A 15,971-nucleotide genomic window follows, 5' to 3' on the forward strand; every position below is an offset into this window, starting at 1 on the left:
CTATTGATCATGCTACTGGAAGCCAAAAGAAAGCTGGAGTAGCCATACTTATATCAGACAAACTAGACTTTAAATTAAAGACTGTAACAAGAGATGAAGAAGGGCATTATATAATAATTACAGGGTCTATCCATCAGGAAGAGCTAACAATTATAAATGTCTATGCATCAAATACCAGAGCCCCCAAATATATAAAACAATTATGCACAAACATATGCAACCTTATTGATAAGAATGTGGTAATTGCAGGGGACTTTAACACTCCACTTACAGAAATGGATAGATCATCGAGACACATGGTCAATAAAGAAACAAGGGCCCTGAATGACACATTGGATCAGATGGACTTGACAGATATATTTAGAACTCTGCATCCCAAAGCAACAGAATATACTTTCTTCTAGAGTGCACATGGAACATTCTCCAAGATAGATCATATACTGGGTCACAAAACAGCCCTTCATCAGTATACAAGAATTGAAATTATACCATGCATACTTTCAGACCACAATGCTATGAAGCTTGAAATCAACCACAGGAAAAAGTCTGGAAAACCTCCAAAAGCATGGAGGTTAAAGAACACCCTACTAACGAATGAGTGGGTCAACCAGGCAATTAGAGAAGAAATTAAAAAATATATGGAAACAAACAAAAAAGAAAATAGAGCAATTCAAATGCTTTGGGATGCAGCAAAGGCAGTCCTGAGAGGAAAATACATTGCAATCCAGGCCTATCTCAAGAAACAAGACAAATCCCAAATACAAAATCTAACAGCACACCTAAAGGAAATAGAAGCAGAACAACAAAGGCAGCCTAAACCCAGAAGAAGAAGAGAAAGAATAAAGATCAGAGAAAAAATAAACACTATAGAATCTAAAAAAACTGTAGAGCAGATCAACGAAACCAAGAGTTGGTTTTTTGAAAAAATAAACAAAATTGACAAACCTCTAGCCAGGCTTCTCAAAAAGAAAAGGGAGATGACCCAAATAGATAAAATCATGAATGAAAATGGAATTATTACAACCAATCCCTCAGAGATACAAACAATTATCAGGGAATACTATGAAAAATTATATGCCAACAAACTGGACAACCTGGAAGAAATGGACAAATTCCTAAACACGCACACCCTTCCAAAACTCAATCAGGAGGAAATAGAAAGCTTGAACAGACCCAAAACCAGCAAAGAAATTGAATCGGTTATCAAAAATCTCCCAACAAATAAGAGTCCAGGACCAGATGGCTTCCCAGGGGAGTTCTACCAGATGTTTAAAGCAGAGATAATACCTATCCTTCTCAAGCTATTCCAAGAAATAGAAAGGGAAGAAAAACTTCCAGACTCATTCTATGAAGCCAGTATTACGTTGATTCCTAAACCAGACATAGACCCATTAAAAAAAGAGAACTACAGGCCTATATCCCTGATGAATATGGATGCAAAAATTCTCAATAAGATACTAGCAAATCGAATTCAAGAGCATATAAAAAGAATGATTCACCATGATCAAGTGGGATTCATTCCTTGGATGCAGGGCTGGTTCAACATTCACAAATCAATCAACGTGATACATCACATTAATAAAAGAAAAGAAAAGAATCACATGATCCTGTAAATCGGTGCAGAAAAGGCCTTTGACAAAATCCAGCACCCTTTCTTAATAAAAACCCTTGAGAAAATCGGGATAGAAGGAACATACTTAAAGATCATCAAAGCCATTTATGAAAAGCCCACAGCTAACATCATCCTCAATGGGGAAAAACTGAGAGCTTTTTCCCTGAGATCAGGAACACGACAGGGATGCCCACTCTCACCGCTGTTGTTGAACATAGTGTTGGAAGTGCTAGCATCAGCAATCAGACAACAAAAGGAAATCAAAGGCATCCAAATTGGCAAAGGTGAAGTCAAGCTTTCGCTTTTGCAGATGACATGATATTATACATGGAAAATCTGATAGACTCCACCAAAAGTCTGCTAGAACTGATACATGAATTCAGCAAAGTTGCAGGATACAAAATCAATGTACAGAAATCAGTTGCATTCTTATCCACTAATAATGAAGCAACAGAAAGACAAATAAAGAAACTGATCCCATTCACAATTGCACCAAGAAGCCTAAAATACCTAGGAATCAATCTAACCAAAGATGTAAAATATCTGTATGCTGAAAACTATAGAAAGCTTATGAAGGTAATTGAAGAAGATATAAAGAAATGGAAAAACATTCCATGCTCATGGATTGAAAGAATAAATATTGTCAAAATGTCAATACTACCCAAAGCTATCTACACATTCAATGCAATCCCAATCAAAATTGCACCAGCATGCTTCTCGAAACTAGAATAAGCAATCCTAAAATTCATACGGAAACACAAAAGGCCCCGAATAGCCAAAGTAATTTTGAAGTAGAAGACCAAAGCAGGAGGCATCACAATCCCAGACTTTAGCCTCTACTACAAAGCTGTAATCATCAAGACAGCATGGTATTGGCACAAAAACAGACACATAGACCAATGGAATAGAATAGAAACCCCAGTACTAGACCCACAAACGTATGGCCAACTCATCTTTGACAAAGCAGGAAAGAACATCCAATGGAAAAAAGACAGTCTCTTTAACAGTGGTGCTGGGAGAACTGGACAGCAACATGCAGAAGGTTGAAACTAGACCACTTTCTCACACCATTCACAAAAATAAACTCAAAATGGATAAAGGACCTGAATGTGAGACAGGAAACCATCCAAACCCTAGAGGAGAAAGCAGGAAAAGACCTCTCTGACCTCAGCCGTAGCAATCTCTTACTCGACACATCCCCAAAGGCAAGGGAATTAAAAGCAAAAATGAATTACTGGGACCTTATGAAGATAAAAAGCTTCTGCACAGCAAAGGAAACACCCAACAAAACTAAAAGGCAACCAACGGAATGGGAAAAGATATTTGCAAATGACATATCGGACAAAGGGCTAGTATCCAAAATCTATAAAGAGCTCATCAAACTCCACACCTGAAAAACAAATAATCCAGTGAAGAAATGGGCAGAAAACATGAATAGACACTTCTCTAAAGAAGACATCCGGATGGCCAACAGGCACATGAAAAGATGCTCAACGTCATTCCTCATCAGGGAAATACAAATCAAAACTACACTCAGATATCACCTCATGGCCAGTCAGAGTGGCCAAAATGAACAAATCAGGAGACTATAGATGCTGGAGAGGATGTGGAGAAACGGGAACCCTCTTGCACTGTTGGTGGGAGTGCAAACTGCTGCAACCACTCTGGAAAAGAGTGTGGAGGTTCCTCAGAAAATTAAAAATAGACCTACCCTATGACCCAGCAATAGCACTGCTAAGAATTTACCCAAGGGATACAGGAGTACGGATGCATAGGGGCACTTGTACCCAATGTTTATAGCAGCACTCTCAACAATAGCCAATTTATGGTAAGAGCCTAAATGTCCATCAACTGATGAATGGATAAAGAAATTGTGGTTTATATACACAATGGAGTACTACACGGCAATGAGAGAGAACGAAATATGGCCCTTTGTAGCAACGTGGATGGAACTGGAGAGTGTGATGCTAAGTGAAATACATGAAATAAGCCATACAGAGAAAGACAGATACCATATGGTTTCACTCTTATGTGGATCCTGAGAAACTTAACAGAAACCCATGGGGGAGGGGAAGGAAAAAAAAAAGAGGTTAGCGTGGGAGAGAGCCAAAGCACAAGAGACTCTTAAAAACTGAGAACAAACTGAGGGTTGATGGGGGGTGGGAGATGGGTATTGAGGAGGGCACCTTTTGGGATGAGCACTGGGTGTTGTATGGAAACCAATTTGACAATAAATTTCATATATTGAAAAAAATTAAAAAAAATAAAATAAAAATTAAAAAAAGTAAAGTTACCCACCTCCAGAAATTCTGAAGTAATTGATAAGAAATGTGACACTCATTTGGGGATTTTTATAAGCTCTTAAGTAATATTAATTTTGAGACAGAGTAGAAAATCACAGATGTAGAGTCAGAAGGCCTGAGGTCTGTTATAGACTCTATCAATTAATAGCTTGAGTCAGTAACTTAATCTCACTGACAGTCGTTTCATCTTGAAAATAGAGAAAATAATACTTTTGTGTTTATTCTGAGAATTAAATGAGATAGGCTTAATTGGCCAAGATCTGGCATGTAGTAAGAGCTAAAGCTAACTATAATTAGAAGATATTATGCAGGATAAAAAGGATCTGATAAACTAAATCCTACTAAAGCAATGGTCCTCAAACTTTAGCATGCATCAGAATCACCTGTAGGCTTGTTAAAACACAGATTATCTCTCTCCATCCATTTTTTAGGTCTGGGATGAGACCAACAATTTGCATTTGTAACAAGTTTCCAGGAGATGCTGCATTTTAGCATTTTAATGCTAAATTTTTCCCCCCTGAAAAATTATTGACATTTTAATACACCCCAAGGATATTATTAAGGTGGAACGTAAGATAGTTCATAGACAGTGGGAAGATATTCTAGGACAGGAAATATCTTTGTAGGAAGATGACTATTCCATTTATTCATTTTTATTTTTATTTTTTAAGAGAGACTGTGAGTGGGGAAGAGACAGAGGGAGAATCTTAAGCAGGCTCCACTCTAAGCATGGAGTCAGGTGGTGGGCTTAATCCCACCACCCTGGGATCATGACCTGAGCATAAATCAAGAGTCACTTAACTGACTGAGCCACCCAGGTGCCCCCTATTCCATTTAATATTAAGGTGAGTTTTTGTCAGCTGCTCTGTGCTGTTTTCCAAAGCAGTGGACAGATCAGTGGCTGCTCTGAATGGAATTTTTGTAACAGGATAGAGGGAGCTTTGGGAGATTTTTTTTTCCTTTCCAGCACTATATTATGAGCTGCCCTTTCCACTCCTTCCACTCCAATTTGGAAAAGATGTGATTAAAGTGGAATGTATTTATAGGATTTAATTTATGTATAAACATATGTTGAGACTTGTAAAACACATCAAGATGGTTGGGATCTGATTATTTCCTACTGAAAAGTGTTAGAGAAATGAAGATATTTTCCTGTGTGACTGGGGAGGTGATGACAAATAGACCGAGGCTGGAAAATTTGTGCTCCCCTCCAGAAAGCTACTGAAGTCATCATTTCTGGAAGGAATGATACTCTGAGCCCAATGAGGAGGTTGGTAATGCTTGTCGACAGGATATTCTTCCTAATTCTCCTTTTAATGCCTCGGCCAGGTACTCCACTCACATTGCCAGCTCTGGCTTCCCAATTCACCAACACTATTTCCGGGCAGTGAGCATTATTCACGTTAAACTTCACCCCAGTCAAAATCTATTTTGACTTGATTTCTATCTCTCTGATATCTGGCTAGGGATAGGCAGTTGACTTGCTGAATTTAGATACAGGAATTCATACTGGATGTGTGAATGGTTGATTCTGTTTAATGGGTATTTCAAATAATTTGCATGACAAGAAGCATGCAAACAAATGAGTCAAATCGTGGAAAACAGACATTTTGGCTAATAGCAGACAATTTTGTTTTTTAATTTGTTTTTGTTTTTAATATGTGTGTGACTTGGTAGGGATGGGGGACTTTGAACCATTTCACATATCATATCCTCTCCATCTTCGGGAGCTGATGATTTGCTCCCTAGATGGTATTTGGGCAATAAGTGCCAATATTATCAAGTAGAGAAAGTGGGGAGACTCCTAGAAGCTAGCTCCACAAGTGGTTAGGTTTGACCTTGGAGATATCACTCAATATCTTCACCTCTAGATATTCATCTATAAAATGAGGTTAATAATATTCTGCCCTGTGTTGCTCTGTATGTAGGGTTGTGAAAATGAATCTTCAGGGCACATGTGAAAGCATCCTATAAATTAGTAGATGTTAGATAAATTCAAGTTTTTGAATAATTGAACAATTATGATGTTGAAAACAAATCCTTTCCATATGGGTTTCAACAAACAGCATATCAACATATTGGGGGGAACAGAGACACAAGTTGAATTTAGTAAATTTTTCACTCCAAAAAAGTTGTACTATTAAAAAGTGCTCTTTTAGGGGCACCTGGGTGGCTCACTAGGTTAAGTGTCCAACCTTTGGTTTCAGCTCAGGTCATGATCTCATAGTTCATGAGTTCGAGGCCCACGTCAGTCTCTGCACTGACAGCATGGAGCCTGGTTGGGATTCTCTCTCCCTCTTTCTCTTCCCTGCTCTCTCTCTCTCTCTCAAAAATAAATAAATTAATTAATTAAAAAAAACTATTTAAAAAAAAGCTTTCTTTTGATACAAATTAATTTTAATGTTACCATTCCTCATATCTTAGAGCCAAGAAAACTCACTGATTTGATATGGATATAGCATATTTACTAGGCATGTCCTTCTCTGGGTCTCAATGTCCCTATCTGTTCCATGAGGGAATAGGCCTGGACTTTCATGGATAGCATGGTTTTCTGGGTATTCATAGGGAGGAAAGAAGCAGAGGTGAAGCTGGATGGCCCCACATCCTCCTTTCTCCTCCAGAAGGAGTAGCCCTAGGACCAGAGAAGAAACAGCAACACTTTGTAGGGGTCTGTACTCTGGAGGCAACTTTAAGAACCCCTAGTGGCCCCCTGCTGCTCCCTCCTGGTAAACCACTTTCAGTGAAAGATTTGCAAGTACTAAAGACACTGTAGGTTAGTGAAATTCTGGTCCACAATGGCTCTTAGCTCTAGGCAGTAAGTATGAAGCAACTGCTCATTTGAAATGATCCAGGATCACTTATTTTTAAATCATTCTACTGGGCAAAAGCAGCAGCCAACTAACTGGAGAGACTTACTGTATTTATCCTGGTATCTGCAATTCTCAGCCTCCAACTCCCAGTACTGAATTAAATGAGCAGGGACTATTCATGCAGAGAATGCTGAAGATGATGAAACTCAGTGTTCAACCCCATAGACCCTATCCTCAGAAAATCAGTGACTCCTAGCTAGTCAGATTCAGCTTCCATGGTAATCCAGCACAACTTGCTCCAGGAGAAAAACAAACAACAACAACAACAACAACAACAACAACAACAACAACAAAAACCAAAGGGCTGCAAAGAGGGGGTGATCATCTCTGCATAAGGTAAGCATCAAGAGTTGTTTTATTGTTGGAGCACCAGGGTGGCTCAGTTGGTTAAGAATCTGACTCTTGATTTTGCCTCAGGTCATGATCTCATGGTTGAGGAGTTCCAGCCTCACATCAGGATCTGCTCTGATATTGCAGAGCCTGCTTGGAATTCTCTCTCTCCTAACCCCCTCTCTATGCCCCTACCCCACTCTCTCACTCTCTCTGTCTCAAGTAAATAAACTTTAAACATTTTTAAAAAGAGTTGTTCTATTGTTGTACTGGTGCTTAATTTAGGGGACAGGGTTGGGCAAGCAGGTAACAGAGGGCATGATTCTAAAATGTTGATCTCCACATAAGCAAGAAGAAGGATGCTCCAGACAAGGATAACCTTATAAATAGATGTATTCTAATTTCCCACTTAAAAAGTAAATCTCTTGTAAGCCTTGCAATTATGCCTGAAATTATACTTTTCATTGCTTGTCTTAAGCATTGCCCTCTTCCTAAGGCCTTAAAATGGGAAGCAGTGTATCCAGTGATTAAGAGCCAACATTCTAGTTGGGACTCGGCCATTTACTAACACTTCTTCCTAGGCAAATTGCATTATTTCTCTAAGTTCAGTTTCCACATCTGTAAAATATGGTAAAGAATGGTATCTTCCTTGATAGGGCTGTTATGATGACTAAAAAGATAACATTAAGTGCTTAGCACAATGTTTGGCATGTAGGAAATGTTTTTTTCTTTTTAAATGGTAGCTATGATTATTACCCAAAATCCAAATTCTCTTTCAGGATATTTCCCCAAATCTCCATGAGTGTTTGGCAGATGCATGCTTTTCAGAGACAGTTTGGCAGAGTATAAACACCATGGACTTTGGATTCAAACAGACTGGGGATTAAATCCAGGTTCTCTCATCACAGCTCTGAGACTATGACTAAGCCACTTCAACTCTCTGAGACTCAGGCCCAGCCTATTGAAAAATGGGGTAACATTTCACTTTATGGGACCATTGTGAGAATTACAAATGATGTTTTTGACGTGCCTGGTACACAGTAAGCATTCAATATATTAATTCCTTCTCAGAAAAGCAATGGGCTCTGACACATGATGAGAAGGAGGGTACTGAAAATAGGGTGATAGATGTAGAAAGGAAAGCTGGGACACTGGAGATGAATTTATGCCTTCTGGGCTTGATTTGGGATTTGAGTACTCTACTATCAAGATAATGAAAAGATGCAAGAACCTAGTGTCATAAAAATGTTAGTATACCATAATAAAAAATAGGTTACATGGTGTAACCATATATAAGGTGTCAATGCACAGGACAGGCCATTTAAATCGTTTCCCATGCTCACTGCAACCTTCTGAGAACTTCCTTATTCTCAGATGACCATCCCACCCTGGCAGCATACAATGGGCTTTTCAGTTGGCTATAAGACAGTGTAGCATGAGAATTTTACTTAGGAGTGGGTCTAGTGGAATGATGAATGGCTGAGCCCATCAGATCCTCTCTTGAATTTGATGTTAAGGGAGGGAGATTAGGGCCATGAAAAATAGAAAAAAAGATTTGTTATAGCAATAATGGGTGCTGATTGGATCAGTAGAAGCAGAATAAGTTGATATTGGTGATCATTACATCACCACAATGCTATAACATTAGAGGCAAGAGAAATAGCAATTTCTGAGGGGAACTTTTATTAGAGGTACTGATAATCTATATCTTTTGCCACACTGCTAGAGATATTGCTCTATCCTGAATATGTAATGATTCCAGTTATCTGAGGCCTGGCCCTGTGGTTATCAAAACAGTGTCCTGATCTCTGTATTTCTCTATATATTTTTATAATAAATCTTCTCTAACAGACATGATCTGAGATTATCTGGGTTACTTGCAAGTGGAAAGAACTTAGAATATTTTGTTGTGAATCTAAGCCTTGCCACTTACTTATTTTTTCATCTGTAAATTGGAAGTTGTGAGGATAAAAATAGTTAATACAATTTGTTGAGGCTTGGTTTGTGACCTAATATGTGATCTATTCTGTAGAATATTCCATGTGCACTTAAAAAGAATGTGCATTCTGCCTTTCTAGGATGGAATGTTTTCAATGTATTTGTTATATCCATCTGGTTCACGTGTCAGTCAAAGCCATAGTTTCCTTGATTTTCTGTTTGGATTATCTATCCATTGATGTAAGTGGAGCGTTAAAGTCCCCTACTATTACCGTATTAGTATTGATGACTTTCTTTGTGTCTGTTATTAACTGCTTTATGTATTTGGGTTCTCCCATGTTAGGCAAATAAATATTTATAATTGTTATATCTTCTTGTTGGATTGTTTCCTCTATGATTATAAAATGCTGTCCTTATTTGCCTCTTGTTATGGTCTTTGTTTTAAAGTCTATTTTCTAATATAAGTATTGCTACCCTGGTTTTCCTTTCATATCCTTTCATATCATTTGCATGATAAATGCTTTACCATCTTTTCACTTTCAATCTGCATGTGTCCTTAGGTCTGAAATGAGTTTCTTGTAGATATCATAGGGTTGGATCTTTCTGTTTTCATCCACTGTGTCACCCCATCTCTTTTAATTAGATCATTTAGTCCTTTTTCATTCATACTAATTATTGATAAGTATGTCCTTATTGCTCTTTTGTTACTTATTTTATGGTTGTTTTTGTAGTGCTTCTCTGTTCCTTTCTTTTCTTGCCTCGTTTTGTCCTGGTTTGCTGGTTTTCTTTACTGATAAACTTGGATTTCTTCCTCTTAGTTTTTTGCATATCAATTACTATTTTTTTTTATTTGTGGTTACCACTCAGTTTATACATAACATGCATATAGCAGTCTATATTAAGTTCATGGTCACTTAAGTTTGAACACCTTACTTAGTTCCTCCCCTCACCCCACATTTTAGGTATATGGTGTCATACTTTACATTCCTTTATTTTGTTAATCCCTTGGCTGATTTTTGTAGGTATACTTAATTTTACTGGTTTGGTGCTTCCTACTTTTAATTCTACTTAGTCTTTCCTTTGTACCAAAAAGTTTCCTTTAAGGAGGTATTTAGGTAGTTTGGAAAGATGGCAGTGTAGGAGGACACTCATCTCTGATACCATGTTTACAAGTAGATACCATCCACATCCAAGTCAACAAACCAACTCATTATCATGTGCAGTGCTCAGCCTCACATCCCCAGCTGCCACAGTACTTCTGGGGATCCTGTACTGAATTAGTGACCCATTGCACATTTTTGTTATACTGCCACACCACTCCCAAGTTCCCCTTCAGTTCCCCTAAGAGCTGGCTTGCCTGGGTCCCACCAGCACCACAGAGAGCAAGCACACCCCACAATAGGCAGAAAGTCAGTGCACAATACTGCACTGAAAGTAAAAGTGACTCAAATACAACAGCAAGGCATAAACAACACATAGGATTCTCTCCTGAAGTGCCCAGTTCTAGTGAACAGGGAACACCAACTGCAGGGCTCTCTAGGCCATCTTCATAAAGTCAGTACATTAAAGAGCAGAAGACATAGCTGACTTTCTTAACAGAAAGATACAGAAAGACAGATAAAATGAGAAACAGAGAAATTTATTCCAAAGGAAAGAAAAGGACAAGGTCACATCCAGAGATCTAAGCAAAACAGATGTAAGTATGCCTGAGAGAGAATTCAAAGCACTGATCATATGTATACTCACTGGACTTGAGAAAAGAGTACAAGACATAAGTGAGAAACATAACACAGAGATAAGGAATAACATAACAGAGAGAAAGGGCTCAATAAACAAAATGAGAAACACGCTTGATGGAATGGACAGAAAGCTGGGAGACACAGAGGAACGACTAAATGACCTAGAAGACATAGTAATGAAAGTAATCAAGCTGAACAAAAGAGAAGAAAATAATCATACAAAATGAGTACAGACTTAGTGAACTCAGTGACTCCATGAAATATAACATTTATATTATAGGAATCCTGGAAGAAGATAGTGAAAGGGGGCAGAAAATTGATTTGAAGATATAATAGCTGAAAACTTCCCTAATTGGGGGAAGGAAACAGATATCCAGGTCCAGGAGGCACAGAAAACTCCCATCAAAATAAACAAAAGCAAAGTGACACCCAGACATATTGAAATTAAATTGGCGGGTGCCTGGGTGTCTCAGTTGGTTAGGCATCCAATTCTTGATTTTGGCTCCGGTCATGATCTCACAGTTCATGGGTTCAAGCCCTATGGGATCCTTGGGATCCTCTCTCTGCCCCTTCTCTGCTTGTGCTCTTTCTCTCTCAAAATAAATAAACTAAAAAAAAAAAGAAATTAAGTTGGCAAAATATGATGGTAAAGAAAAAAATATTAAAAGCAGCAAGACAAAAGAAGTCAGTAACTTAAAAGGTAAAACCCATAAGGTTAGCAGGAGATTTTTCAAAAGAAACATTGCAAGCCAGAACAGAGTGGTATGATACATACAAAGTACTGCATGGGAAAAATCTGCAGCCCAAAATACTCTATCCAGCAAGGCTATCATTCAGAGTAGAAGGAGATAAAGAGTTTCTCTGACAAACAAAAACTACAGGAGTTCATGACAACTACACCAGCCAGGCAAGAAATATTGAAGGGTACATTTTGAGCAGAAGGAAGAAACCAAAAGTGATAGTATAAAGGTAGAAACACAAAATCAGTAAAAATTAATATTTCTGTAAGAATTAGGGAACTCACTAAAAAACCTAATGTAAAATATGACAACATATACCTAAAGTGTGGGTAGGAGAAGAATAAAGAATGGGTTTAAATGTGAACAATCATCAACTTAATAGAGACTGCTTTATGTAGAAGAGGTTGTATACAAACCTAATAAGAATCATATACTGAAACCACTAATAAATATACAAATAAAGCAAAAAAATCCAAATGTATCACTAAAGGAAACCAGCAAACCATGAAAGAAAGACAAGAAAGGATGAGAGAAAATCTTTACAAACAACCACAAACCAAGAAATAAAATAGCAATAAATACATATATAGCAATAATTGCTTTGAATGTAAGTGGAATAAACATTTCAAGCAAAAGACACAGTGTGTCAAAGGAAAGCCAGGATAACAATACATATATCAGAGAAAACAGACTTTAAAACAAAGAATGTAACAAGAGACAAAGAAGGACACCAGTTAATAAAGGGGACAATCCAACAAGAAGATATAACAATTATAAATATATATGCAGCCAACAAAGAAGCACAAAAATACATAAAATAGTTAATAACAAAAACAAAGAAACTGATAATAAGGCAATAACAGTAGGGGACTTAAATACCCCACTTACATCAAAGGGAAGATTATGTAAGAAAATCAATGATGAAACAATAGCTTTGAATGACACACTGTAACATATGTATTTAACAAATAGATGCAGAACATTCCATTCCAAAACAGAATAATATACATTCTTTTCAAGTGCACATGGAACATTCTCCAGAATAGATCATATATATTAGTCCACAAAAGCAGCGTCAACACATTCAAGAAGATAAAAGTCATACCATGAAACTTTTCTGACCACATTATGAAACTAGAAGTCAATGAAGAAAAAAATCAGGAAGGGACAAAAATAGGTGGAAATTAAACAACATGCTACTGAACAATGACTGAGTCAGCCAGAAAATAAAGGAAGAAATGAAAACTACATGGAAACAAATTAAATTGAAACACAACAGTCCAAAACCTCTGGAATGCAGAAAAAGCAGTTCTTACAGAAAAGTTTATAGTAATAGAGGACTACTTCAAGTAGGAAGAAAAATCTCAAATAAACAACTTAACCTTAAACCTAAAGGAGCTAGAAAAACAACAACAAACAAACCTAAAACTGGAAGAAACAGGGAAAATAAAGATTACAGCAGACTAAATGATTTAGAATATAAAACAGATTAGATCAATGAAACCAGAATCAGTCTTTAAAAATAGTCAATAAAATTGATAAAACTCTAGCCAGACTTATCAAGTAAAAAAGAGAAAGTATGCAAATAAATAAAATCACAAATCAGAGAGGAGAGATAACAAGTAAAACCACACAAATACCATTATGAGAATATTATTAAAAGCTATCTGCCAAAAAATTGTACAACATAGAAGAAATTTATAAATTCCTAGAAACATACAAACTACCAAACTGAACAAGAAGAAATAGAAAATTTGAATACACTGATAACCAGCAAAGAAATTTAACCAGTCATCAAACAACTCCCAACAAACAAAAGTCCAGAATCAGTTGGTTCATAGGCAAATTCTACCAAACACTTAAAGAAGAGTTAACACCTATTCTTCTCAAACTATTCCAAAAAACAGAAAAGGAAGGAAAATGTCAAGCTTATTCAATGAGGCCAACATTATCCTCATACCAAAACTGGATAAAGACAGAACTTAAAAAAGAGAACTACAGGCCAATATCTGTGATGAACATGGATGCAAATATCCTCAAAAAAAGCTACCAAAATGAATTTAAAAATACATTTAAAAAAATCGTTCACCATGACCTAGTGAGATTTGTTCCTAGGTTGCATGTGTGGTTCAATATTTGCAAATCAATCAATGGGATACAGCACATCAATAAGGGAAAGGATAAGAACAATATAATTAAATAGATGCATAAAAAGCATCTGACAAAATACAGCATCCTTGATAAAAACCCTCAACAAAGTAAGTTTAGAAGAACATACCTCAACATAATGAAGGCCATATATGAATACCTCATAGCTAACATCATCTTTAATGGGTAAAACAGAAAGCTTTCCCCTAAGGTCACAAACAGTACAAGGATGTCCACTCTCACCACTTTTATTCAATATATGACTGGCAAGTCCTAGCCACAGCTATCAGACAACAAAAAGAAATATAAGGCATCCCAACTGGCAAGAAAGAAGTAAAACTGTCATTTATTGAGGATGACATGTTCATATATATAGAAAACCTGAAAGACTCCACCAAAAATCTACTAGAACTAATAAACAAATTCAGTTAAGTCACAGGATACAAAATCAATTTATAGAAATCTTTTGCATTTCTATACATCAATAATGAAGAAGCAGAAACAGAAATTAAGAAAAAGAGCACATGTTCAGTTGCACCAAAAGCAATAAGATACCTGGGAATGAACATAACCAAAGAAGCAAAAGACCTGTACTCTGAAAATTATACAGCACTGCTGAAAAAAAAAAAATGAAGATGACATTAAGCAGTGGAAAGACATTCCATTCTCATGGAGGGAAGAAAAACATTGTTAAAATATCTAAACCTTCCAAACCAATCTACACATTTAATGCAATCCTTATCAAAATACCAACAGCATTTTCCACAGGGTAGAACAAACAATCCTAAAATTTGAATGGAGCTACAAAAGACCTCAAATAGCCAAAGCAATCTTTGAAAAGCAAAGCTGGAAGTATTACACTATGGTCTTCAAGTTACATTAAAAAGCTGTGGTCAAGGCAGTATGATACTGGCACAGAAGTAGACACATAGATCAATGGGACAGAATAGAAAAGACAGAAATAAATCCACAAATATATGGTCAGTTAATCTTTCACAAAGCAGAGAAGAATATCCAACAGGATAAGGACAGTATCTTCAACAAACGGTATTGGGTAACCTGGACAGCAATACACAAAAGAACAAAAGCATAACACTTTCTTACACCATGCACTAAAATAAATTCAAAATTGAACAAAGACCTAAATATGAGACCTGGAACCATAAAAACACTTGAAGAGAATACACGGAGTAACCTCTTTGATACCTGCCCTAGCAACTTGTTTCTAGATCTGTCTCCTGAGGGAAGGTAAACAAAAGCAAAAATAAAATATTGGGATACATCAAAATAAAGCACTTCTGGACAGTAAAGAAAACAATTAACAAAACTAAAAGGCAACCTACAGAATAGGAGAATATATTTGCAAATGGCATATCTGTTAAGGTATTAGTATCTAAAATATATAAAGAACGTATAAAACTCAACACCCAAAAAACAAATAATCTAATTAAAAATGGGCAGAATACATGAACATTCCTCCAAAGAAGACACAGAGGTGGATAATAGACACATGAAAAGATATTCATGTTCACTTACAATCAGACAAATGCAAATCAAAACTACAATGAGGGTGCCTGGGTGGCTCAGTCAGTTAAGTGCCCAACTTTGGCTCAGGTAATGATCTCATGCACGGTCCATGGGTTCAAGCCCCACATTGGGCTCTGTGGTGACAGCTTGGAGCCTGAAGCCTGCTTCGGAGTCTGTGTCTCCCTCTCTCTCTGCCCCTCCCCTGCTCGTACTCTGTCTCTCTCTCTCTCAAAACTAAACATTAAAAAATTAAAAAAAACTACACCTCACACCTATCAAAAAGGCTAAAATAAACAACACAAGGAAAAAACAGGTATTGGTGAGGATATGAAGAAAAAGGAACCCTTGGGACACCTGGGTGGCTTGGTTAAGTTCCAACTCTTGATTTCAGCTCAGGTCATGATCTGACAGTTCCTGAGGTTGAGCCCACCATCGGGCTCTGCATGGACAGTGTGGAGCCTGCTTGGTATTCTCTCTTTCCCTCTCTCTCTGCCCCTGCCCACCCCCCTCAAAAATAAATACATATTTTTTAAAGGAACATTTGTGAATTGTTGGTGGGAATGCAATCTGGGTCAGTCACTCTGGAAAACAGTATGGAGGCTCAGAATGTTAAAAATAGAATGTTAAAAATAGAATTACCCTATGATTCAGCAATTGCACTACTGGATATTTACCCAAAGAATACAGCAACACTAAGTCAAAGGGATACATGCACCCCTATGTTTATAGCAGCATTATTTACAATAGCCAAATTATGGAAGCAG

This window comes from Acinonyx jubatus, chromosome X, assembly GCF_027475565.1.
Source record: "Acinonyx jubatus isolate Ajub_Pintada_27869175 chromosome X, VMU_Ajub_asm_v1.0, whole genome shotgun sequence".
In the NCBI taxonomy this organism is placed as follows: domain Eukaryota; kingdom Metazoa; phylum Chordata; class Mammalia; order Carnivora; family Felidae; genus Acinonyx; species Acinonyx jubatus.